This window comes from Bubalus kerabau, chromosome 1 (assembly GCF_029407905.1).
Source record: "Bubalus kerabau isolate K-KA32 ecotype Philippines breed swamp buffalo chromosome 1, PCC_UOA_SB_1v2, whole genome shotgun sequence".
Taxonomy (NCBI): Eukaryota; Metazoa; Chordata; class Mammalia; order Artiodactyla; family Bovidae; genus Bubalus; species Bubalus kerabau.
In genome coordinates this window covers 125,921,886-125,946,444 of record NC_073624.1, presented here as the reverse complement: position 1 = coordinate 125,946,444, position 24,559 = coordinate 125,921,886, and the positions used below count along the sequence as shown (strand labels likewise).

The window sequence follows — 24,559 nt, the reverse complement described above, 5'->3', positions numbered from 1 at the left end:
TGCCAGTGTGTCGATCTCGGAGCGGATGCCATCCCCTGTCCCCTGTCCTTCCTTCTCCCGTTCTCCGGCTCTCTGTCAGTCGCTCTGTGTCTCCCTGTCTCTGTCTCTCCCTCCCCGTGTGTGCCTGCGCGCTCGTGTCTGTCTGTCTGTCTGTCTGCATCTGCCTCGCGCCGCCTTGGGAGTGTGTCTCTGAACCTTCATCTCTTTCTGTCTCTGTCTCTCCTGACCCCCGGCCTCCCACGGGTGCTATGGCTGTGGCCCTGGCTGCCGCGCTTGCGCCGGCCGGCTGTCTCACGTGGCGTGGGTGCCTGCGAGTGTCTGTGTGTCTGTCCGTGTGCCTGCATGTCGCTCGTCCGCTCCCTCAGGAAGGTGCTGTGCTTGGAGGGCGGCGTGGGGGCAAGGGGGGCCTCGGTAGGGCGAAGGGGCGGGGCTGACGAGCTCTGGTTCACCGCGCTGGTGGCTCCCGGGGGCTTTGGGCACCGGGCAGGTGCCGGGCAGGATGGGCGCTCAGGGCCACGGCTGGGCTGCGCACAGGCCCGCAGGAGGCTCAGAGGACCGCGGGCCCCAGCGGGCCCCCGGGGCCACGCGGCCCTGAGCAGCGAAGCCCTTGGTGGGGGGGAGGTGGCGGAGGGGCGCGGCGGCCTCCGAGCGGGGGCGGGCCTGGAGGGTCCCAGGGTGGGAGAGCGCCCAGACCTCCGCGCCCCTCACCCCACCGCGCCCCTCACCCCACCCCAGCTCAGCCCACGCCCGACCCGCCGCAGGCATGCCGGGCCGGCTGCTCCGGGTCCAGGGTCCCGGGTCCCGGAAGCCCTGTGGTCCCCCGGGCCGGGCCGGGCCGGGCGGGTGCTGGCGGAGGGCGGCGGTGCGCGGGGCGCGGAGCGGCGTCGGCCGGCCACACGGCCGCGGGCAGTCCGGTCGCGGGTCGTGCAGCTCAAGTGCAGCGCGCGCTCCGTGGAGAGCTGCGGCCGGCTGGCCCGAGCGGCAGGTCAGAGGGAAAGGCAGGCGCAGCGCAGGGCTCTTAGGGCGCCCGGCGGCAGCCGCCCCCGTCTACGGCCATACCACCCTGAACGCGCCCGATCTCGTCTGATCTCGGAAGCTAAGCAGGGTCGGGCCTGGTTAGTACTTGGATGGGAGACCGCCTGGGAATACCGGGTGCTGTAGGCTTTTTTTTTTTTTTTTGGCCTCCCCTCTCCTTTAGCGCCCGCCCCCCACCCCCGCAAGCCCCACCTGCCGCTGGCCCCTCGCACCCCACCGCGCTCAGAGCGGTCGCCTGCCTTCCAGCCCCTCGCGGGGTGGGTGGCCGGGGCCCCGACTCCCGCTGCAGACCTGGGTTGCCTCCGCGCGGCCCGCGAGCCCCTCCGCATTCGGCTTCCAGGAAACCAGAGGACCGGCGAGGGCGGGGGGTGGAGGGGGTGCTCTCTGTCTGGGGCTCCCTTGGCAGGCCTCAGGCACTTCCGGGCGGGGCCCCGGCCCCAGCCCCACCACCAGACGCATCCTCGCAGGCAGCCTCTGGGTCTCCTGCAGGCGTGCGCACAACACACTCACACAACCACAGCACTCACTCACACACACACACAACACTCACTCTCACACACACACACACACACACACACACACACCCGCCCCCGAGAAAGGTCAAGAGCCGGAGACCACAGGTAAGGGAGACGGAGAAAGAGGGAGAGAGAGACAGACAGCAAGAGGACCACACAGACTTCCAAAGCCCCGGCCGCCACACCCTGCCCCCTCCATTCTGGGTTCCCCCCGGCCCCCAGTCGACCAGACCCCCACCGTCGCCCACCGACACACTCACACACACGCTCTCACGCGCTCAGCCTCTGGCCTGGGGGCGGGGGCTGGGTCTCGCCTTAGGTGGCCAAGCCGAAGGGGACCTTTGAGACCTCGGATGCGAGGAAGTCTTGGGGTCCCCACGGGTGATTGCCAGCCCCAGGGCACTGCGCCCAGCCGGGGCCCGCCGGCCCACGGCTGACGCCCCCTCCCTTAGGGAAGCTGCTTCTTCCGCACGGCCTCTCTCTGAGGTGTGCCACGGTCTGTGCCAGTGTGTCGATCTCGGAGCGGATGCCATCCCCTGTCCCCTGTCCTTCCTTCTCCCGTTCTCCGGCTCTCTGTCAGTCGCTCTGTGTCTCCCTGTCTCTGTCTCTCCCTCCCCGTGTGTGCCTGCGCGCTCGTGTCTGTCTGTCTGTCTGTCTGCATCTGCCTCGCGCCGCCTTGGGAGTGTGTCTCTGAACCTTCATCTCTTTCTGTCTCTGTCTCTCCTGACCCCCGGCCTCCCACGGGTGCTATGGCTGTGGCCCTGGCTGCCGCGCTTGCGCCGGCCGGCTGTCTCACGTGGCGTGGGTGCCTGCGAGTGTCTGTGTGTCTGTCCGTGTGCCTGCATGTCGCTCGTCCGCTCCCTCAGGAAGGTGCTGTGCTTGGAGGGCGGCGTGGGGGCAAGGGGGGCCTCGGTAGGGCGAAGGGGCGGGGCTGACGAGCTCTGGTTCACCGCGCTGGTGGCTCCCGGGGGCTTTGGGCACCGGGCAGGTGCCGGGCAGGATGGGCGCTCAGGGCCACGGCTGGGCTGCGCACAGGCCCGCAGGAGGCTCAGAGGACCGCGGGCCCCAGCGGGCCCCCGGGGCCACGCGGCCCTGAGCAGCGAAGCCCTTGGTGGGGGGGAGGTGGCGGAGGGGCGCGGCGGCCTCCGAGCGGGGGCGGGCCTGGAGGGTCCCAGGGTGGGAGAGCGCCCAGACCTCCGCGCCCCTCACCCCACCGCGCCCCTCACCCCACCCCAGCTCAGCCCACGCCCGACCCGCCGCAGGCATGCCGGGCCGGCTGCTCCGGGTCCAGGGTCCCGGGTCCCGGAAGCCCTGTGGTCCCCCGGGCCGGGCCGGGCCGGGCGGGTGCTGGCGGAGGGCGGCGGTGCGCGGGGCGCGGAGCGGCGTCGGCCGGCCACACGGCCGCGGGCAGTCCGGTCGCGGGTCGTGCAGCTCAAGTGCAGCGCGCGCTCCGTGGAGAGCTGCGGCCGGCTGGCCCGAGCGGCAGGTCAGAGGGAAAGGCAGGCGCAGCGCAGGGCTCTTAGGGCGCCCGGCGGCAGCCGCCCCCGTCTACGGCCATACCACCCTGAACGCGCCCGATCTCGTCTGATCTCGGAAGCTAAGCAGGGTCGGGCCTGGTTAGTACTTGGATGGGAGACCGCCTGGGAATACCGGGTGCTGTAGGCTTTTTTTTTTTTTTTTGGCCTCCCCTCTCCTTTAGCGCCCGCCCCCCACCCCCGCAAGCCCCACCTGCCGCTGGCCCCTCGCACCCCACCGCGCTCAGAGCGGTCGCCTGCCTTCCAGCCCCTCGCGGGGTGGGTGGCCGGGGCCCCGACTCCCGCTGCAGACCTGGGTTGCCTCCGCGCGGCCCGCGAGCCCCTCCGCATTCGGCTTCCAGGAAACCAGAGGACCGGCGAGGGCGGGGGGTGGAGGGGGTGCTCTCTGTCTGGGGCTCCCTTGGCAGGCCTCAGGCACTTCCGGGCGGGGCCCCGGCCCCAGCCCCACCACCAGACGCATCCTCGCAGGCAGCCTCTGGGTCTCCTGCAGGCGTGCGCACAACACACTCACACAACCACAGCACTCACTCACACACACACACAACACTCACTCTCACACACACACACACACACACACACACCCGCCCCCGAGAAAGGTCAAGAGCCGGAGACCACAGGTAAGGGAGACGGAGAAAGAGGGAGAGAGAGACAGACAGCAAGAGGACCACACAGACTTCCAAAGCCCCGGCCGCCACACCCTGCCCCCTCCATTCTGGGTTCCCCCCGGCCCCCAGTCGACCAGACCCCCACCGTCGCCCACCGACACACTCACACACACGCTCTCACGCGCTCAGCCTCTGGCCTGGGGGCGGGGGCTGGGTCTCGCCTTAGGTGGCCAAGCCGAAGGGGACCTTTGAGACCTCGGATGCGAGGAAGTCTTGGGGTCCCCACGGGTGATTGCCAGCCCCAGGGCACTGCGCCCAGCCGGGGCCCGCCGGCCCACGGCTGACGCCCCCTCCCTTAGGGAAGCTGCTTCTTCCGCACGGCCTCTCTCTGAGGTGTGCCACGGTCTGTGCCAGTGTGTCGATCTCGGAGCGGATGCCATCCCCTGTCCCCTGTCCTTCCTTCTCCCGTTCTCCGGCTCTCTGTCAGTCGCTCTGTGTCTCCCTGTCTCTGTCTCTCCCTCCCCGTGTGTGCCTGCGCGCTCGTGTCTGTCTGTCTGTCTGTCTGCATCTGCCTCGCGCCGCCTTGGGAGTGTGTCTCTGAACCTTCATCTCTTTCTGTCTCTGTCTCTCCTGACCCCCGGCCTCCCACGGGTGCTATGGCTGTGGCCCTGGCTGCCGCGCTTGCGCCGGCCGGCTGTCTCACGTGGCGTGGGTGCCTGCGAGTGTCTGTGTGTCTGTCCGTGTGCCTGCATGTCGCTCGTCCGCTCCCTCAGGAAGGTGCTGTGCTTGGAGGGCGGCGTGGGGGCAAGGGGGGCCTCGGTAGGGCGAAGGGGCGGGGCTGACGAGCTCTGGTTCACCGCGCTGGTGGCTCCCGGGGGCTTTGGGCACCGGGCAGGTGCCGGGCAGGATGGGCGCTCAGGGCCACGGCTGGGCTGCGCACAGGCCCGCAGGAGGCTCAGAGGACCGCGGGCCCCAGCGGGCCCCCGGGGCCACGCGGCCCTGAGCAGCGAAGCCCTTGGTGGGGGGGAGGTGGCGGAGGGGCGCGGCGGCCTCCGAGCGGGGGCGGGCCTGGAGGGTCCCAGGGTGGGAGAGCGCCCAGACCTCCGCGCCCCTCACCCCACCGCGCCCCTCACCCCACCCCAGCTCAGCCCACGCCCGACCCGCCGCAGGCATGCCGGGCCGGCTGCTCCGGGTCCAGGGTCCCGGGTCCCGGAAGCCCTGTGGTCCCCCGGGCCGGGCCGGGCCGGGCGGGTGCTGGCGGAGGGCGGCGGTGCGCGGGGCGCGGAGCGGCGTCGGCCGGCCACACGGCCGCGGGCAGTCCGGTCGCGGGTCGTGCAGCTCAAGTGCAGCGCGCGCTCCGTGGAGAGCTGCGGCCGGCTGGCCCGAGCGGCAGGTCAGAGGGAAAGGCAGGCGCAGCGCAGGGCTCTTAGGGCGCCCGGCGGCAGCCGCCCCCGTCTACGGCCATACCACCCTGAACGCGCCCGATCTCGTCTGATCTCGGAAGCTAAGCAGGGTCGGGCCTGGTTAGTACTTGGATGGGAGACCGCCTGGGAATACCGGGTGCTGTAGGCTTTTTTTTTTTTTTTTGGCCTCCCCTCTCCTTTAGCGCCCGCCCCCCACCCCCGCAAGCCCCACCTGCCGCTGGCCCCTCGCACCCCACCGCGCTCAGAGCGGTCGCCTGCCTTCCAGCCCCTCGCGGGGTGGGTGGCCGGGGCCCCGACTCCCGCTGCAGACCTGGGTTGCCTCCGCGCGGCCCGCGAGCCCCTCCGCATTCGGCTTCCAGGAAACCAGAGGACCGGCGAGGGCGGGGGGTGGAGGGGGTGCTCTCTGTCTGGGGCTCCCTTGGCAGGCCTCAGGCACTTCCGGGCGGGGCCCCGGCCCCAGCCCCACCACCAGACGCATCCTCGCAGGCAGCCTCTGGGTCTCCTGCAGGCGTGCGCACAACACACTCACACAACCACAGCACTCACTCACACACACACACAACACTCACTCTCACACACACACACACACACACACACACACACCCGCCCCCGAGAAAGGTCAAGAGCCGGAGACCACAGGTAAGGGAGACGGAGAAAGAGGGAGAGAGAGACAGACAGCAAGAGGACCACACAGACTTCCAAAGCCCCGGCCGCCACACCCTGCCCCCTCCATTCTGGGTTCCCCCCGGCCCCCAGTCGACCAGACCCCCACCGTCGCCCACCGACACACTCACACACACGCTCTCACGCGCTCAGCCTCTGGCCTGGGGGCGGGGGCTGGGTCTCGCCTTAGGTGGCCAAGCCGAAGGGGACCTTTGAGACCTCGGATGCGAGGAAGTCTTGGGGTCCCCACGGGTGATTGCCAGCCCCAGGGCACTGCGCCCAGCCGGGGCCCGCCGGCCCACGGCTGACGCCCCCTCCCTTAGGGAAGCTGCTTCTTCCGCACGGCCTCTCTCTGAGGTGTGCCACGGTCTGTGCCAGTGTGTCGATCTCGGAGCGGATGCCATCCCCTGTCCCCTGTCCTTCCTTCTCCCGTTCTCCGGCTCTCTGTCAGTCGCTCTGTGTCTCCCTGTCTCTGTCTCTCCCTCCCCGTGTGTGCCTGCGCGCTCGTGTCTGTCTGTCTGTCTGTCTGCATCTGCCTCGCGCCGCCTTGGGAGTGTGTCTCTGAACCTTCATCTCTTTCTGTCTCTGTCTCTCCTGACCCCCGGCCTCCCACGGGTGCTATGGCTGTGGCCCTGGCTGCCGCGCTTGCGCCGGCCGGCTGTCTCACGTGGCGTGGGTGCCTGCGAGTGTCTGTGTGTCTGTCCGTGTGCCTGCATGTCGCTCGTCCGCTCCCTCAGGAAGGTGCTGTGCTTGGAGGGCGGCGTGGGGGCAAGGGGGGCCTCGGTAGGGCGAAGGGGCGGGGCTGACGAGCTCTGGTTCACCGCGCTGGTGGCTCCCGGGGGCTTTGGGCACCGGGCAGGTGCCGGGCAGGATGGGCGCTCAGGGCCACGGCTGGGCTGCGCACAGGCCCGCAGGAGGCTCAGAGGACCGCGGGCCCCAGCGGGCCCCCGGGGCCACGCGGCCCTGAGCAGCGAAGCCCTTGGTGGGGGGGAGGTGGCGGAGGGGCGCGGCGGCCTCCGAGCGGGGGCGGGCCTGGAGGGTCCCAGGGTGGGAGAGCGCCCAGACCTCCGCGCCCCTCACCCCACCGCGCCCCTCACCCCACCCCAGCTCAGCCCACGCCCGACCCGCCGCAGGCATGCCGGGCCGGCTGCTCCGGGTCCAGGGTCCCGGGTCCCGGAAGCCCTGTGGTCCCCCGGGCCGGGCCGGGCCGGGCGGGTGCTGGCGGAGGGCGGCGGTGCGCGGGGCGCGGAGCGGCGTCGGCCGGCCACACGGCCGCGGGCAGTCCGGTCGCGGGTCGTGCAGCTCAAGTGCAGCGCGCGCTCCGTGGAGAGCTGCGGCCGGCTGGCCCGAGCGGCAGGTCAGAGGGAAAGGCAGGCGCAGCGCAGGGCTCTTAGGGCGCCCGGCGGCAGCCGCCCCCGTCTACGGCCATACCACCCTGAACGCGCCCGATCTCGTCTGATCTCGGAAGCTAAGCAGGGTCGGGCCTGGTTAGTACTTGGATGGGAGACCGCCTGGGAATACCGGGTGCTGTAGGCTTTTTTTTTTTTTTTTGGCCTCCCCTCTCCTTTAGCGCCCGCCCCCCACCCCCGCAAGCCCCACCTGCCGCTGGCCCCTCGCACCCCACCGCGCTCAGAGCGGTCGCCTGCCTTCCAGCCCCTCGCGGGGTGGGTGGCCGGGGCCCCGACTCCCGCTGCAGACCTGGGTTGCCTCCGCGCGGCCCGCGAGCCCCTCCGCATTCGGCTTCCAGGAAACCAGAGGACCGGCGAGGGCGGGGGGTGGAGGGGGTGCTCTCTGTCTGGGGCTCCCTTGGCAGGCCTCAGGCACTTCCGGGCGGGGCCCCGGCCCCAGCCCCACCACCAGACGCATCCTCGCAGGCAGCCTCTGGGTCTCCTGCAGGCGTGCGCACAACACACTCACACAACCACAGCACTCACTCACACACACACACAACACTCACTCTCACACACACACACACACACACACACACACACCCGCCCCCGAGAAAGGTCAAGAGCCGGAGACCACAGGTAAGGGAGACGGAGAAAGAGGGAGAGAGAGACAGACAGCAAGAGGACCACACAGACTTCCAAAGCCCCGGCCGCCACACCCTGCCCCCTCCATTCTGGGTTCCCCCCGGCCCCCAGTCGACCAGACCCCCACCGTCGCCCACCGACACACTCACACACACGCTCTCACGCGCTCAGCCTCTGGCCTGGGGGCGGGGGCTGGGTCTCGCCTTAGGTGGCCAAGCCGAAGGGGACCTTTGAGACCTCGGATGCGAGGAAGTCTTGGGGTCCCCACGGGTGATTGCCAGCCCCAGGGCACTGCGCCCAGCCGGGGCCCGCCGGCCCACGGCTGACGCCCCCTCCCTTAGGGAAGCTGCTTCTTCCGCACGGCCTCTCTCTGAGGTGTGCCACGGTCTGTGCCAGTGTGTCGATCTCGGAGCGGATGCCATCCCCTGTCCCCTGTCCTTCCTTCTCCCGTTCTCCGGCTCTCTGTCAGTCGCTCTGTGTCTCCCTGTCTCTGTCTCTCCCTCCCCGTGTGTGCCTGCGCGCTCGTGTCTGTCTGTCTGTCTGTCTGCATCTGCCTCGCGCCGCCTTGGGAGTGTGTCTCTGAACCTTCATCTCTTTCTGTCTCTGTCTCTCCTGACCCCCGGCCTCCCACGGGTGCTATGGCTGTGGCCCTGGCTGCCGCGCTTGCGCCGGCCGGCTGTCTCACGTGGCGTGGGTGCCTGCGAGTGTCTGTGTGTCTGTCCGTGTGCCTGCATGTCGCTCGTCCGCTCCCTCAGGAAGGTGCTGTGCTTGGAGGGCGGCGTGGGGGCAAGGGGGGCCTCGGTAGGGCGAAGGGGCGGGGCTGACGAGCTCTGGTTCACCGCGCTGGTGGCTCCCGGGGGCTTTGGGCACCGGGCAGGTGCCGGGCAGGATGGGCGCTCAGGGCCACGGCTGGGCTGCGCACAGGCCCGCAGGAGGCTCAGAGGACCGCGGGCCCCAGCGGGCCCCCGGGGCCACGCGGCCCTGAGCAGCGAAGCCCTTGGTGGGGGGGAGGTGGCGGAGGGGCGCGGCGGCCTCCGAGCGGGGGCGGGCCTGGAGGGTCCCAGGGTGGGAGAGCGCCCAGACCTCCGCGCCCCTCACCCCACCGCGCCCCTCACCCCACCCCAGCTCAGCCCACGCCCGACCCGCCGCAGGCATGCCGGGCCGGCTGCTCCGGGTCCAGGGTCCCGGGTCCCGGAAGCCCTGTGGTCCCCCGGGCCGGGCCGGGCCGGGCGGGTGCTGGCGGAGGGCGGCGGTGCGCGGGGCGCGGAGCGGCGTCGGCCGGCCACACGGCCGCGGGCAGTCCGGTCGCGGGTCGTGCAGCTCAAGTGCAGCGCGCGCTCCGTGGAGAGCTGCGGCCGGCTGGCCCGAGCGGCAGGTCAGAGGGAAAGGCAGGCGCAGCGCAGGGCTCTTAGGGCGCCCGGCGGCAGCCGCCCCCGTCTACGGCCATACCACCCTGAACGCGCCCGATCTCGTCTGATCTCGGAAGCTAAGCAGGGTCGGGCCTGGTTAGTACTTGGATGGGAGACCGCCTGGGAATACCGGGTGCTGTAGGCTTTTTTTTTTTTTTTTGGCCTCCCCTCTCCTTTAGCGCCCGCCCCCCACCCCCGCAAGCCCCACCTGCCGCTGGCCCCTCGCACCCCACCGCGCTCAGAGCGGTCGCCTGCCTTCCAGCCCCTCGCGGGGTGGGTGGCCGGGGCCCCGACTCCCGCTGCAGACCTGGGTTGCCTCCGCGCGGCCCGCGAGCCCCTCCGCATTCGGCTTCCAGGAAACCAGAGGACCGGCGAGGGCGGGGGGTGGAGGGGGTGCTCTCTGTCTGGGGCTCCCTTGGCAGGCCTCAGGCACTTCCGGGCGGGGCCCCGGCCCCAGCCCCACCACCAGACGCATCCTCGCAGGCAGCCTCTGGGTCTCCTGCAGGCGTGCGCACAACACACTCACACAACCACAGCACTCACTCACACACACACACAACACTCACTCTCACACACACACACACACACACACACACACACCCGCCCCCGAGAAAGGTCAAGAGCCGGAGACCACAGGTAAGGGAGACGGAGAAAGAGGGAGAGAGAGACAGACAGCAAGAGGACCACACAGACTTCCAAAGCCCCGGCCGCCACACCCTGCCCCCTCCATTCTGGGTTCCCCCCGGCCCCCAGTCGACCAGACCCCCACCGTCGCCCACCGACACACTCACACACACGCTCTCACGCGCTCAGCCTCTGGCCTGGGGGCGGGGGCTGGGTCTCGCCTTAGGTGGCCAAGCCGAAGGGGACCTTTGAGACCTCGGATGCGAGGAAGTCTTGGGGTCCCCACGGGTGATTGCCAGCCCCAGGGCACTGCGCCCAGCCGGGGCCCGCCGGCCCACGGCTGACGCCCCCTCCCTTAGGGAAGCTGCTTCTTCCGCACGGCCTCTCTCTGAGGTGTGCCACGGTCTGTGCCAGTGTGTCGATCTCGGAGCGGATGCCATCCCCTGTCCCCTGTCCTTCCTTCTCCCGTTCTCCGGCTCTCTGTCAGTCGCTCTGTGTCTCCCTGTCTCTGTCTCTCCCTCCCCGTGTGTGCCTGCGCGCTCGTGTCTGTCTGTCTGTCTGTCTGCATCTGCCTCGCGCCGCCTTGGGAGTGTGTCTCTGAACCTTCATCTCTTTCTGTCTCTGTCTCTCCTGACCCCCGGCCTCCCACGGGTGCTATGGCTGTGGCCCTGGCTGCCGCGCTTGCGCCGGCCGGCTGTCTCACGTGGCGTGGGTGCCTGCGAGTGTCTGTGTGTCTGTCCGTGTGCCTGCATGTCGCTCGTCCGCTCCCTCAGGAAGGTGCTGTGCTTGGAGGGCGGCGTGGGGGCAAGGGGGGCCTCGGTAGGGCGAAGGGGCGGGGCTGACGAGCTCTGGTTCACCGCGCTGGTGGCTCCCGGGGGCTTTGGGCACCGGGCAGGTGCCGGGCAGGATGGGCGCTCAGGGCCACGGCTGGGCTGCGCACAGGCCCGCAGGAGGCTCAGAGGACCGCGGGCCCCAGCGGGCCCCCGGGGCCACGCGGCCCTGAGCAGCGAAGCCCTTGGTGGGGGGGAGGTGGCGGAGGGGCGCGGCGGCCTCCGAGCGGGGGCGGGCCTGGAGGGTCCCAGGGTGGGAGAGCGCCCAGACCTCCGCGCCCCTCACCCCACCGCGCTCCTCACCCCAGCCCAGCCCAGCCCACGCCCGACCCGCCGCAGGCATGCCGGGCCGGCTGCTCCGGGTCCAGGGTCCCGGGTCCCGGAAGCCCTGTGGTCTCCCGGGCCGGGCCGGGCCGGGCGGGTGCTGGCGGAGGGCGGCGGTGCGCGGGGCGCGGAGCGGCGTCGGCCGGCCACACGGCCGCGGGCAGTCCGGTCGCGGGTCGTGCAGCTCAAGTGCAGCGCGCGCTCCGTGGAGAGCTGCGGCCGGCTGGCCCGAGCGGCAGGTCAGAGGGAAAGGCAGGCGCAGCGCAGGGCTCTTAGGGCGCCCGGCGGCAGCCGCCCCCGTCTACGGCCATACCACCCTGAACGCGCCCGATCTCGTCTGATCTCGGAAGCTAAGCAGGGTCGGGCCTGGTTAGTACTTGGATGGGAGACCGCCTGGGAATACCGGGTGCTGTAGGCTTTTTTTTTTTTTTTTGGCCTCCCCTCTCCTTTAGCGCCCGCCCCCCACCCCCGCAAGCCCCACCTGCCGCTGGCCCCTCGCACCCCACCGCGCTCAGAGCGGTCGCCTGCCTTCCAGCCCCTCGCGGGGTGGGTGGCCGGGGCCCCGACTCCCGCTGCAGACCTGGGTTGCCTCCGCGCGGCCCGCGAGCCCCTCCGCATTCGGCTTCCAGGAAACCAGAGGACCGGCGAGGGCGGGGGGTGGAGGGGGTGCTCTCTGTCTGGGGCTCCCTTGGCAGGCCTCAGGCACTTCCGGGCGGGGCCCCGGCCCCAGCCCCACCACCAGACGCATCCTCGCAGGCAGCCTCTGGGTCTCCTGCAGGCGTGCGCACAACACACTCACACAACCACAGCACTCACTCACACACACACACAACACTCACTCTCACACACACACACACACACACACACACCCGCCCCCGAGAAAGGTCAAGAGCCGGAGACCACAGGTAAGGGAGACGGAGAAAGAGGGAGAGAGAGACAGACAGCAAGAGGACCACACAGACTTCCAAAGCCCCGGCCGCCACACCCTGCCCCCTCCATTCTGGGTTCCCCCCGGCCCCCAGTCGACCAGACCCCCACCGTCGCCCACCGACACACTCACACACACGCTCTCACGCGCTCAGCCTCTGGCCTGGGGGCGGGGGCTGGGTCTCGCCTTAGGTGGCCAAGCCGAAGGGGACCTTTGAGACCTCGGATGCGAGGAAGTCTTGGGGTCCCCACGGGTGATTGCCAGCCCCAGGGCACTGCGCCCAGCCGGGGCCCGCCGGCCCACGGCTGACGCCCCCTCCCTTAGGGAAGCTGCTTCTTCCGCACGGCCTCTCTCTGAGGTGTGCCACGGTCTGTGCCAGTGTGTCGATCTCGGAGCGGATGCCATCCCCTGTCCCCTGTCCTTCCTTCTCCCGTTCTCCGGCTCTCTGTCAGTCGCTCTGTGTCTCCCTGTCTCTGTCTCTCCCTCCCCGTGTGTGCCTGCGCGCTCGTGTCTGTCTGTCTGTCTGTCTGCATCTGCCTCGCGCCGCCTTGGGAGTGTGTCTCTGAACCTTCATCTCTTTCTGTCTCTGTCTCTCCTGACCCCCGGCCTCCCACGGGTGCTATGGCTGTGGCCCTGGCTGCCGCGCTTGCGCCGGCCGGCTGTCTCACGTGGCGTGGGTGCCTGCGAGTGTCTGTGTGTCTGTCCGTGTGCCTGCATGTCGCTCGTCCGCTCCCTCAGGAAGGTGCTGTGCTTGGAGGGCGGCGTGGGGGCAAGGGGGGCCTCGGTAGGGCGAAGGGGCGGGGCTGACGAGCTCTGGTTCACCGCGCTGGTGGCTCCCGGGGGCTTTGGGCACCGGGCAGGTGCCGGGCAGGATGGGCGCTCAGGGCCACGGCTGGGCTGCGCACAGGCCCGCAGGAGGCTCAGAGGACCGCGGGCCCCAGCGGGCCCCCGGGGCCACGCGGCCCTGAGCAGCGAAGCCCTTGGTGGGGGGGAGGTGGCGGAGGGGCGCGGCGGCCTCCGAGCGGGGGCGGGCCTGGAGGGTCCCAGGGTGGGAGAGCGCCCAGACCTCCGCGCCCCTCACCCCACCGCGCCCCTCACCCCACCCCAGCTCAGCCCACGCCCGACCCGCCGCAGGCATGCCGGGCCGGCTGCTCCGGGTCCAGGGTCCCGGGTCCCGGAAGCCCTGTGGTCCCCCGGGCCGGGCCGGGCCGGGCGGGTGCTGGCGGAGGGCGGCGGTGCGCGGGGCGCGGAGCGGCGTCGGCCGGCCACACGGCCGCGGGCAGTCCGGTCGCGGGTCGTGCAGCTCAAGTGCAGCGCGCGCTCCGTGGAGAGCTGCGGCCGGCTGGCCCGAGCGGCAGGTCAGAGGGAAAGGCAGGCGCAGCGCAGGGCTCTTAGGGCGCCCGGCGGCAGCCGCCCCCGTCTACGGCCATACCACCCTGAACGCGCCCGATCTCGTCTGATCTCGGAAGCTAAGCAGGGTCGGGCCTGGTTAGTACTTGGATGGGAGACCGCCTGGGAATACCGGGTGCTGTAGGCTTTTTTTTTTTTTTTTGGCCTCCCCTCTCCTTTAGCGCCCGCCCCCCACCCCCGCAAGCCCCACCTGCCGCTGGCCCCTCGCACCCCACCGCGCTCAGAGCGGTCGCCTGCCTTCCAGCCCCTCGCGGGGTGGGTGGCCGGGGCCCCGACTCCCGCTGCAGACCTGGGTTGCCTCCGCGCGGCCCGCGAGCCCCTCCGCATTCGGCTTCCAGGAAACCAGAGGACCGGCGAGGGCGGGGGGTGGAGGGGGTGCTCTCTGTCTGGGGCTCCCTTGGCAGGCCTCAGGCACTTCCGGGCGGGGCCCCGGCCCCAGCCCCACCACCAGACGCATCCTCGCAGGCAGCCTCTGGGTCTCCTGCAGGCGTGCGCACAACACACTCACACAACCACAGCACTCACTCACACACACACACAACACTCACTCTCACACACACACACACACACACACACACACACCCGCCCCCGAGAAAGGTCAAGAGCCGGAGACCACAGGTAAGGGAGACGGAGAAAGAGGGAGAGAGAGACAGACAGCAAGAGGACCACACAGACTTCCAAAGCCCCGGCCGCCACACCCTGCCCCCTCCATTCTGGGTTCCCCCCGGCCCCCAGTCGACCAGACCCCCACCGTCGCCCACCGACACACTCACACACACGCTCTCACGCGCTCAGCCTCTGGCCTGGGGGCGGGGGCTGGGTCTCGCCTTAGGTGGCCAAGCCGAAGGGGACCTTTGAGACCTCGGATGCGAGGAAGTCTTGGGGTCCCCACGGGTGATTGCCAGCCCCAGGGCACTGCGCCCAGCCGGGGCCCGCCGGCCCACGGCTGACGCCCCCTCCCTTAGGGAAGCTGCTTCTTCCGCACGGCCTCTCTCTGAGGTGTGCCACGGTCTGTGCCAGTGTGTCGATCTCGGAGCGGATGCCATCCCCTGTCCCCTGTCCTTCCTTCTCCCGTTCTCCGGCTCTCTGTCAGTCGCTCTGTGTCTCCCTGTCTCTGTCTCTCCCTCCCCGTGTGTGCCTGCGCGCTCGTGTCTGTCTGTCTGTCTGTCTGCATCTGCCTCGCGCCGCCTTGGGAGTGTGTCTCTGAACCTTCATCTCTTTCTGTCTCTGTCTCTCCTGACCCCCGGCCTCCCACGGGTGCTATGGCTGTGGCCCTGGCTGCCGCGCTTGCGCCGGCCGGCTGTCTCACGTGGCGTGGGTGCCTGCGAGTGTCTGTGTGTCTGTCCGTGTGCCTGCATGTCGCTCGTCCGCTCCCTCAGGAAGGTGCTGTGCTTGGAGGGCGGCGTGGGGGCAAGGGGGGCCTCGGTAGGGCGAAGGGGCGGGGCTGACGAGCTCTGGTTCACCGCGCTGGTGGCTCCCGGGGGCTTTGGGCACCGGGCAGGTGCCGGGCAGGATGGGCGCTCAGGGCCACGGCTGGGCTGCGCACAGGCCCGCAGGAGGCTCAGAGGACCGCGGGCCCCAGCGGGCCCCCGGGGCCACGCGGCCCTGAGCAGCGAAGCCCTTGGTGGGGGGGAGGTGGCGGAGGGGCGCGGCGGCCTCCGAGCGGGGGCGGGCCTGGAGGGTCCCAGGGTGGGAGAGCGCCCAGACCTCCGCGCCCCTCACCCCACCGCGCCCCTCACCCCACCCCAGCTCAGCCCACGCCCGACCCGCCGCAGGCATGCCGGGCCGGCTGCTCCGGGTCCAGGGTCCCGGGTCCCGGAAGCCCTGTGGTCCCCCGGGCCGGGCCGGGCCGGGCGGGTGCTGGCGGAGGGCGGCGGTGCGCGGGGCGCGGAGCGGCGTCGGCCGGCCACACGGCCGCGGGCAGTCCGGTCGCGGGTCGTGCAGCTCAAGTGCAGCGCGCGCTCCGTGGAGAGCTGCGGCCGGCTGGCCCGAGCGGCAGGTCAGAGGGAAAGGCAGGCGCAGCGCAGGGCTCTTAGGGCGCCCGGCGGCAGCCGCCCCCGTCTACGGCCATACCACCCTGAACGCGCCCGATCTCGTCTGATCTCGGAAGCTAAGCAGGGTCGGGCCTGGTTAGTACTTGGATGGGAGACCGCCTGGGAATACCGGGTGCTGTAGGCTTTTTTTTTTTTTTTTGGCCTCCCCTCTCCTTTAGCGCCCGCCCCCCACCCCCGCAAGCCCCACCTGCCGCTGGCCCCTCGCACCCCACCGCGCTCAGAGCGGTCGCCTGCCTTCCAGCCCCTCGCGGGGTGGGTGGCCGGGGCCCCGACTCCCGCTGCAGACCTGGGTTGCCTCCGCGCGGCCCGCGAGCCCCTCCGCATTCGGCTTCCAGGAAACCAGAGGACCGGCGAGGGCGGGGGGTGGAGGGGGTGCTCTCTGTCTGGGGCTCCCTTGGCAGGCCTCAGGCACTTCCGGGCGGGGCCCCGGCCCCAGCCCCACCACCAGACGCATCCTCGCAGGCAGCCTCTGGGTCTCCTGCAGGCGTGCGCACAACACACTCACACAACCACAGCACTCACTCACACACACACACAACACTCACTCTCACACACACACACACACACACACACACCCGCCCCCGAGAAAGGTCAAGAGCCGGAGACCACAGGTAAGGGAGACGGAGAAAGAGGGAGAGAGAGACAGACAGCAAGAGGACCACACAGACTTCCAAAGCCCCGGCCGCCACACCCTGCCCCCTCCATTCTGGGTTCCCCCCGGCCCCCAGTCGACCAGACCCCCACCGTCGCCCACCGACACACTCACACACACGCTCTCACGCGCTCAGCCTCTGGCCTGGGGGCGGGGGCTGGGTCTCGCCTTAGGTGGCCAAGCCGAAGGGGACCTTTGAGACCTCGGATGCGAGGAAGTCTTGGGGTCCCCACGGGTGATTGCCAGCCCCAGGGCACTGCGCCCAGCCGGGGCCCGCCGGCCCACGGCTGACGCCCCCTCCCTTAGGGAAGCTGCTTCTTCCGCACGGCCTCTCTCTGAGGTGTGCCACGGTCTGTGCCAGTGTGTCGATCTCGGAGCGGATGCCATCCCCTGTCCCCTGTCCTTCCTTCTCCCGTTCTCCGGCTCTCTGTCAGTCGCTCTGTGTCTCCCTGTCTCTGTCTCTCCCTCCCCGTGTGTGCCTGCGCGCTCGTGTCTGTCTGTCTGTCTGTCTGCATCTGCCTCGCGCCGCCTTGGGAGTGTGTCTCTGAACCTTCATCTCTTTCTGTCTCTGTCTCTCCTGACCCCCGGCCTCCCACGGGTGCTATGGCTGTGGCCCTGGCTGCCGCGCTTGCGCCGGCCGGCTGTCTCACGTGGCGTGGGTGCCTGCGAGTGTCTGTGTGTCTGTCCGTGTGCCTGCATGTCGCTCGTCCGCTCCCTCAGGAAGGTGCTGTGCTTGGAGGGCGGCGTGGGGGCAAGGGGGGCCTCGGTAGGGCGAAGGGGCGGGGCTGACGAGCTCTGGTTCACCGCGCTGGTGGCTCCCGGGGGCTTTGGGCACCGGGCAGGTGCCGGGCAGGATGGGCGCTCAGGGCCACGGCTGGGCTGCGCACAGGCCCGCAGGAGGCTCAGAGGACCGCGGGCCCCAGCGGGCCCCCGGGGCCACGCGGCCCTGAGCAGCGAAGCCCTTGGTGGGGGGGAGGTGGCGGAGGGGCGCGGCGGCCTCCGAGCGGGGGCGGGCCTGGAGGGTCCCAGGGTGGGAGAGCGCCCAGACCTCCGCGCCCCTCACCCCACCGCGCCCCTCACCCCACCCCAGCTCAGCCCACGCCCGACCCGCCGCAGGCATGCCGGGCCGGCTGCTCCGGGTCCAGGGTCCCGGGTCCCGGAAGCCCTGTGGTCCCCCGGGCCGGGCCGGGCCGGGCGGGTGCTGGCGGAGGGCGGCGGTGCGCGGGGCGCGGAGCGGCGTCGGCCGGCCACACGGCCGCGGGCAGTCCGGTCGCGGGTCGTGCAGCTCAAGTGCAGCGCGCGCTCCGTGGAGAGCTGCGGCCGGCTGGCCCGAGCGGCAGGTCAGAGGGAAAGGCAGGCGCAGCGCAGGGCTCTTAGGGCGCCCGGCGGCAGCCGCCCCCGTCTACGGCCATACCACCCTGAACGCGCCCGATCTCGTCTGATCTCGGAAGCTAAGCAGGGTCGGGCCTGGTTAGTACTTGGATGGGAGACCGCCTGGGAATACCGGGTGCTGTAGGCTTTTTTTTTTTTTTTTGGCCTCCCCTCTCCTTTAGCGCCCGCCCCCCACCCCCGCAAGCCCCACCTGCCGCTGGCCCCTCGCACCCCACCGCGCTCAGAGCGGTCGCCTGCCTTCCAGCCCCTCGCGGGGTGGGTGGCCGGGGCCCCGACTCCCGCTGCAGACCTGGGTTGCCTCCGCGCGGCCCGCGAGCCCCTCCGCATTCGGCTTCCAGGAAACCAGAGGACCGGCGAGGGCGGGGGGTGGAGGGGGTGCTCTCTGTCTGGGGCTCCCTTGGCAGGCCTCAGGCACTTCCGGGCGGGGCCCCGGCCCCAGCCCCACCACCAGACGCATCCTCGCAGGCAGCCTCTGGGTCTCCTGCAGGCGTGCGCACAACACACTCACACAACCACAGCACTCACTCACACACACACACAACACTCACTCTCACACACACACACACACACACACACACACACCCGCCCCCGAGAAAGGTCAAGAGCCGGAGACCACAGGTAAGGGAGACGGAGAAAGAGGGAGAGAGAGACAGACAGCAAGAGGACCACACAGACTTCCAAAGCCCCGGCCGCCACACCCTGCCCCCTCCATTCTGGGTTCCCCCCGGCCCCCAGTCGACCAGACCCCCACCGTCGCCCACCGACACACTCACACACACGCTCTCACGCGCTCAGCCTCTGGCCTGGGGGCGGGGGCTGGGTCTCGCCTTAGGTGGCCAAGCCGAAGGGGACCTTTGAGACCTCGGATGCGAGGAAGTCTTGGGGTCCCCACGGGTGATTGCCAGCCCCAGGGCACTGCGCCCAGCCGGGGCCCGCCGGCCCACGGCTGACGCCCCCTCCCTTAGGGAAGCTGCTTCTTCCGCACGGCCTCTCTCTGAGGTGTGCCACGGTCTGTGCCAGTGTGTCGATCTCGGAGCGGATGCCATCCCCTGTCCCCTGTCCTTCCTTCTCCCGTTCTCCGGCTCTCTGTCAGTCGCTCTGTGTCTCCCTGTCTCTGTCTCTCCCTCCCCGTGTGTGCCTGCGCGCTCGTGTCTGTCTGTCTGTCTGTCTGCATCTGCCTCGCGCCGCCTTGGGAGTGTGTCTCTGAACCTTCATCTCTTTCTGTCTCTGTCTCTCCTGACCCCCGGCCTCCCACGGGTGCTATGGCTGTGGCCCTGGCTGCCGCGCTTGCGCCGGCCGGCTGTCTCACGTGGCGTGGGTGCCTGCGAGTGTCTGTGTGTCTGTCCGTGTGCCTGCATGTCGCTCGTCCGCTCCCTCAGGAAGGTGCTGTGCTTGGAGGGCGGCGTGGGGGCAAGGGGGGCCTCGGTAGGGCGAAGGGGCGGGGCTGACGAGCTCTGGTTCACCGCGCTGGTGGCTCCCGGGGGCTTTGGGCACCGGGCAGGTGCCGGGCAGGATGGGCGCTCAGGGCCACGGCTGGGCTGCGCACAGGCCCGCAGGAGGCTCAGAGGACCGCGGGCCCCAGCGGGCCCCCGGGGCCACGCGGCCCTGAGCAGCGAAGCCCTTGGTGGGGGGGAGGTGGCGGAGGGGCGCGGCGGCCTCCGAGCGGGGGCGGGCCTGGAGGGTCCCAGGGTGGGAGAGCGCCCAGACCTCCGCGCCCCTCACCCCACCGCGCCCCTCACCCCACCCCAGCTCAGCCCACGCCCGACCCGCCGCAGGCATGCCGGGCCGGCTGCTCCGGGTCCAGGGTCCCGGGTCCCGGAAGCCCTGTGGTCCCCCGGGCCGGGCCGGGCCGGGCGGGTGCTGGCGGAGGGCGGCGGTGCGCGGGGCGCGGAGCGGCGTCGGCCGGCCACACGGCCGCGGGCAGTCCGGTCGCGGGTCGTGCAGCTCAAGTGCAGCGCGCGCTCCGTGGAGAGCTGCGGCCGGCTGGCCCGAGCGGCAGGTCAGAGGGAAAGGCAGGCGCAGCGCAGGGCTCTTAGGGCGCCCGGCGGCAGCCGCCCCCGTCTACGGCCATACCACCCTGAACGCGCCCGATCTCGTCTGATCTCGGAAGCTAAGCAGGGTCGGGCCTGGTTAGTACTTGGATGGGAGACCGCCTGGGAATACCGGGTGCTGTAGGCTTTTTTTTTTTTTTTTGGCCTCCCCTCTCCTTTAGCGCCCGCCCCCCACCCCCGCAAGCCCCACCTGCCGCTGGCCCCTCGCACCCCACCGCGCTCAGAGCGGTCGCCTGCCTTCCAGCCCCTCGCGGGGTGGGTGGCCGGGGCCCCGACTCCCGCTGCAGACCTGGGTTGCCTCCGCGCGGCCCGCGAGCCCCTCCGCATTCGGCTTCCAGGAAACCAGAGGACCGGCGAGGGCGGGGGGTGGAGGGGGTGCTCTCTGTCTGGGGCTCCCTTGGCAGGCCTCAGGCACTTCCGGGCGGGGCCCCGGCCCCAGCCCCACCACCAGACGCATCCTCGCAGGCAGCCTCTGGGTCTCCTGCAGGCGTGCGCACAACACACTCACACAACCACAGCACTCACTCACACACACACACAACACTCACTCTCACACACACACACACACACACACACACACACCCGCCCCCGAGAAAGGTCAAGAGCCGGAGACCACAGGTAAGGGAGACGGAGAAAGAGGGAGAGAGAGACAGACAGCAAGAGGACCACACAGACTTCCAAAGCCCCGGCCGCCACACCCTGCCCCCTCCATTCTGGGTTCCCCCCGGCCCCCAGTCGACCAGACCCCCACCGTCGCCCACCGACACACTCACACACACGCTCTCACGCGCTCAGCCTCTGGCCTGGGGGCGGGGGCTGGGTCTCGCCTTAGGTGGCCAAGCCGAAGGGGACCTTTGAGACCTCGGATGCGAGGAAGTCTTGGGGTCCCCACGGGTGATTGCCAGCCCCAGGGCACTGCGCCCAGCCGGGGCCCGCCGGCCCACGGCTGACGCCCCCTCCCTTAGGGAAGCTGCTTCTTCCGCACGGCCTCTCTCTGAGGTGTGCCACGGTCTGTGCCAGTGTGTCGATCTCGGAGCGGATGCCATCCCCTGTCCCCTGTCCTTCCTTCTCCCGTTCTCCGGCTCTCTGTCAGTCGCTCTGTGTCTCCCTGTCTCTGTCTCTCCCTCCCCGTGTGTGCCTGCGCGCTCGTGTCTGTCTGTCTGTCTGTCTGCATCTGCCTCGCGCCGCCTTGGGAGTGTGTCTCTGAACCTTCATCTCTTTCTGTCTCTGTCTCTCCTGACCCCCGGCCTCCCACGGGTGCTATGGCTGTGGCCCTGGCTGCCGCGCTTGCGCCGGCCGGCTGTCTCACGTGGCGTGGGTGCCTGCGAGTGTCTGTGTGTCTGTCCGTGTGCCTGCATGTCGCTCGTCCGCTCCCTCAGGAAGGTGCTGTGCTTGGAGGGCGGCGTGGGGGCAAGGGGGGCCTCGGTAGGGCGAAGGGGCGGGGCTGACGAGCTCTGGTTCACCGCGCTGGTGGCTCCCGGGGGCTTTGGGCACCGGGCAGGTGCCGGGCAGGATGGGCGCTCAGGGCCACGGCTGGGCTGCGCACAGGCCCGCAGGAGGCTCAGAGGACCGCGGGCCCCAGCGGGCCCCCGGGGCCACGCGGCCCTGAGCAGCGAAGCCCTTGGTGGGGGGGAGGTGGCGGAGGGGCGCGGCGGCCTCCGAGCGGGGGCGGGCCTGGAGGGTCCCAGGGTGGGAGAGCGCCCAGACCTCCGCGCCCCTCACCCCACCGCGCCCCTCACCCCACCCCAGCTCAGCCCACGCCCGACCCGCCGCAGGCATGCCGGGCCGGCTGCTCCGGGTCCAGGGTCCCGGGTCCCGGAAGCCCTGTGGTCCCCCGGGCCGGGCCGGGCCGGGCGGGTGCTGGCGGAGGGCGGCGGTGCGCGGGGCGCGGAGCGGCGTCGGCCGGCCACACGGCCGCGGGCAGTCCGGTCGCGGGTCGTGCAGCTCAAGTGCAGCGCGCGCTCCGTGGAGAGCTGCGGCCGGCTGGCCCGAGCGGCAGGTCAGAGGGAAAGGCAGGCGCAGCGCAGGGCTCTTAGGGCGCCCGGCGGCAGCCGCCCCCGTCTACGGCCATACCACCCTGAACGCGCCCGATCTCGTCTGATCTCGGAAGCTAAGCAGGGTCGGGCCTGGTTAGTACTTGGATGGGAGACCGCCTGGGAATACCGGGTGCTGTAGGCTTTTTTTTTTTTTTTTGGCCTCCCCTCTCCTTTAGCGCCCGCCCCCCACCCCCGCAAGCCCCACCTGCCGCTGGCCCCTCGCACCCCACCGCGCTCAGAGCGGTCGCCTGCCTTCCAGCCCCTCGCGGGGTGGGTGGCCGGGGCCCCGACTCCCGCTGCAGACCTGGGTTGCCTCCGCGCGGCCCGCGAGCCCCTCCGCATTCGGCTTCCAGGAAACCAGAGGACCGGCGAGGGCGGGGGGTGGAGGGGGTGCTCTCTGTCTGGGGCTCCCTTGGCAGGCCTCAGGCACTTCCGGGCGGGGCCCCGGCCCCAGCCCCACCACCAGACGCATCCTCGCAGGCAGCCTCTGGGTCTCCTGCAGGCGTGCGCACAACACACTCACACAACCACAGCACTCACTCACACACACACACAACACTCACTCTCACACACACACACACACACACACACACACACCCGCCCCCGAGAAAGGTCAAGAGCCGGAGACCACAGGTAAGGGAGACGGAGAAAGAGGGAGAGAGAGACAGACAGCAAGAGGACCACACAGACTTCCAAAGCCCCGGCCGCCACACCCTGCCCCCTCCATTCTGGGTTCCCCCCGGCCCCCAGTCGACCAGACCCCCACCGTCGCCCACCGACACACTCACACACACGCTCTCACGCGCTCAGCCTCTGGCCTGGGGGCGGGGGCTGGGTCTCGCCTTAGGTGGCCAAGCCGAAGGGGACCTTTGAGACCTCGGATGCGAGGAAGTCTTGGGGTCCCCACGGGTGATTGCCAGCCCCAGGGCACTGCGCCCAGCCGGGGCCCGCCGGCCCACGGCTGACGCCCCCTCCCTTAGGGAAGCTGCTTCTTCCGCACGGCCTCTCTCTGAGGTGTGCCACGGTCTGTGCCAGTGTGTCGATCTCGGAGCGGATGCCATCCCCTGTCCCCTGTCCTTCCTTCTCCCGTTCTCCGGCTCTCTGTCAGTCGCTCTGTGTCTCCCTGTCTCTGTCTCTCCCTCCCCGTGTGTGCCTGCGCGCTCGTGTCTGTCTGTCTGTCTGTCTGCATCTGCCTCGCGCCGCCTTGGGAGTGTGTCTCTGAACCTTCATCTCTTTCTGTCTCTGTCTCTCCTGACCCCCGGCCTCCCACGGGTGCTATGGCTGTGGCCCTGGCTGCCGCGCTTGCGCCGGCCGGCTGTCTCACGTGGCGTGGGTGCCTGCGAGTGTCTGTGTGTCTGTCCGTGTGCCTGCATGTCGCTCGTCCGCTCCCTCAGGAAGGTGCTGTGCTTGGAGGGCGGCGTGGGGGCAAGGGGGGCCTCGGTAGGGCGAAGGGGCGGGGCTGACGAGCTCTGGTTCACCGCGCTGGTGGCTCCCGGGGGCTTTGGGCACCGGGCAGGTGCCGGGCAGGATGGGCGCTCAGGGCCACGGCTGGGCTGCGCACAGGCCCGCAGGAGGCTCAGAGGACCGCGGGCCCCAGCGGGCCCCCGGGGCCACGCGGCCCTGAGCAGCGAAGCCCTTGGTGGGGGGGAGGTGGCGGAGGGGCGCGGCGGCCTCCGAGCGGGGGCGGGCCTGGAGGGTCCCAGGGTGGGAGAGCGCCCAGACCTCCGCGCCCCTCACCCCACCGCGCCCCTCACCCCACCCCAGCTCAGCCCACGCCCGACCCGCCGCAGGCATGCCGGGCCGGCTGCTCCGGGTCCAGGGTCCCGGGTCCCGGAAGCCCTGTGGTCCCCCGGGCCGGGCCGGGCCGGGCGGGTGCTGGCGGAGGGCGGCGGTGCGCGGGGCGCGGAGCGGCGTCGGCCGGCCACACGGCCGCGGGCAGTCCGGTCGCGGGTCGTGCAGCTCAAGTGCAGCGCGCGCTCCGTGGAGAGCTGCGGCCGGCTGGCCCGAGCGGCAGGTCAGAGGGAAAGGCAGGCGCAGCGCAGGGCTCTTAGGGCGCCCGGCGGCAGCCGCCCCCGTCTACGGCCATACCACCCTGAACGCGCCCGATCTCGTCTGATCTCGGAAGCTAAGCAGGGTCGGGCCTGGTTAGTACTTGGATGGGAGACCACCTGGGAATACCGGGTGCTGTAGGCTTTTTTTTTTTTTTTGGCCTCCCCTCTCCTTTAGCGCCCGCCCCCCACCCCCGCAAGCCCCACCTGCCGCTGGCCCCTCGCACCCCACCGCGCTCAGAGCGGTCGCCTGCCTTCCAGCCCCTCGCGGGGTGGGTGGCCGGGGCCCCGACTCCCGCTGCAGACCTGGGTTGCCTCCGCGCGGCCCGCGAGCCCCTCCGCATTCGGCTTCCAGGAAACCAGAGGACCGGCGAGGGCGGGGGGTGGAGGGGGTGCTCTCTGTCTGGGGCTCCCTTGGCAGGCCTCAGGCACTTCCGGGCGGGGCCCCGGCCCCAGCCCCACCACCAGACGCATCCTCGCAGGCAGCCTCTGGGTCTCCTGCAGGCGTGCGCACAACACACTCACACAACCACAGCACTCACTCACACACACACACAACACTCACTCTCACACACACACACACACACACACACCCGCCCCCGAGAAAGGTCAAGAGCCGGAGACCACAGGTAAGGGAGACGGAGAAAGAGGGAGAGAGAGACAGACAGCAAGAGGACCACACAGACTTCCAAAGCCCCGGCCGCCACACCCTGCCCCCTCCATTCTGGGTTCCCCCCGGCCCCCAGTCGACCAGACCCCCACCGTCGCCCACCGACACACTCACACACACGCTCTCACGCGCTCAGCCTCTGGCCTGGGGGCGGGGGCTGGGTCTCGCCTTAGGTGGCCAAGCCGAAGGGGACCTTTGAGACCTCGGATGCGAGGAAGTCTTGGGGTCCCCACGGGTGATTGCCAGCCCCAGGGCACTGCGCCCAGCCGGGGCCCGCCGGCCCACGGCTGACGCCCCCTCCCTTAGGGAAGCTGCTTCTTC

At 70.7% G+C, this 24,559-nt stretch overlaps 12 non-coding genes across 12 annotated transcripts; all 12 read left to right on the top strand.

Moving 5' to 3' along the window:
* The first annotated feature begins 1,045 nt into the window (after window positions 1-1,045).
* Window positions 1,046-1,164, top strand: LOC129642407 (5S ribosomal RNA). The gene has a single exon (XR_008709698.1). It is a non-coding gene; the product is annotated as a 5S ribosomal RNA (ribosomal RNA).
* A 1,932-nt stretch (window positions 1,165-3,096) lies between these two features.
* On the top strand, window positions 3,097-3,215 carry LOC129642406 (5S ribosomal RNA). Its single transcript, XR_008709697.1, has one exon. It is a non-coding gene; the product is annotated as a 5S ribosomal RNA (ribosomal RNA).
* A 1,928-nt stretch (window positions 3,216-5,143) lies between these two features.
* On the top strand, window positions 5,144-5,262 carry LOC129642405 (5S ribosomal RNA). Its single transcript, XR_008709696.1, has one exon. It is a non-coding gene; the product is annotated as a 5S ribosomal RNA (ribosomal RNA).
* A 1,932-nt stretch (window positions 5,263-7,194) lies between these two features.
* Window positions 7,195-7,313, top strand: LOC129642398 (5S ribosomal RNA). Its single transcript, XR_008709695.1, has one exon. It is a non-coding gene; the product is annotated as a 5S ribosomal RNA (ribosomal RNA).
* Window positions 7,314-9,245: 1,932 nt separating this feature from the next.
* LOC129642387 (5S ribosomal RNA) lies at window positions 9,246-9,364 on the top strand. Its single transcript, XR_008709686.1, has one exon. It is a non-coding gene; the product is annotated as a 5S ribosomal RNA (ribosomal RNA).
* A 1,932-nt stretch (window positions 9,365-11,296) lies between these two features.
* LOC129642375 (5S ribosomal RNA) lies at window positions 11,297-11,415 on the top strand. The gene has a single exon (XR_008709675.1). It is a non-coding gene; the product is annotated as a 5S ribosomal RNA (ribosomal RNA).
* A 1,928-nt stretch (window positions 11,416-13,343) lies between these two features.
* LOC129642364 (5S ribosomal RNA) lies at window positions 13,344-13,462 on the top strand. Its single transcript, XR_008709664.1, has one exon. It is a non-coding gene; the product is annotated as a 5S ribosomal RNA (ribosomal RNA).
* A 1,932-nt stretch (window positions 13,463-15,394) lies between these two features.
* On the top strand, window positions 15,395-15,513 carry LOC129642353 (5S ribosomal RNA). Its single transcript, XR_008709652.1, has one exon. It is a non-coding gene; the product is annotated as a 5S ribosomal RNA (ribosomal RNA).
* Window positions 15,514-17,441: 1,928 nt separating this feature from the next.
* On the top strand, window positions 17,442-17,560 carry LOC129642341 (5S ribosomal RNA). The gene has a single exon (XR_008709641.1). It is a non-coding gene; the product is annotated as a 5S ribosomal RNA (ribosomal RNA).
* Window positions 17,561-19,492: 1,932 nt separating this feature from the next.
* LOC129642329 (5S ribosomal RNA) lies at window positions 19,493-19,611 on the top strand. The gene has a single exon (XR_008709630.1). It is a non-coding gene; the product is annotated as a 5S ribosomal RNA (ribosomal RNA).
* Window positions 19,612-21,543: 1,932 nt separating this feature from the next.
* LOC129642673 (5S ribosomal RNA) lies at window positions 21,544-21,662 on the top strand. Its single transcript, XR_008709920.1, has one exon. It is a non-coding gene; the product is annotated as a 5S ribosomal RNA (ribosomal RNA).
* A 1,932-nt stretch (window positions 21,663-23,594) lies between these two features.
* On the top strand, window positions 23,595-23,713 carry LOC129642409 (5S ribosomal RNA). The gene has a single exon (XR_008709700.1). It is a non-coding gene; the product is annotated as a 5S ribosomal RNA (ribosomal RNA).
* The last annotated feature ends 846 nt before the right edge of the window (window positions 23,714-24,559 follow it).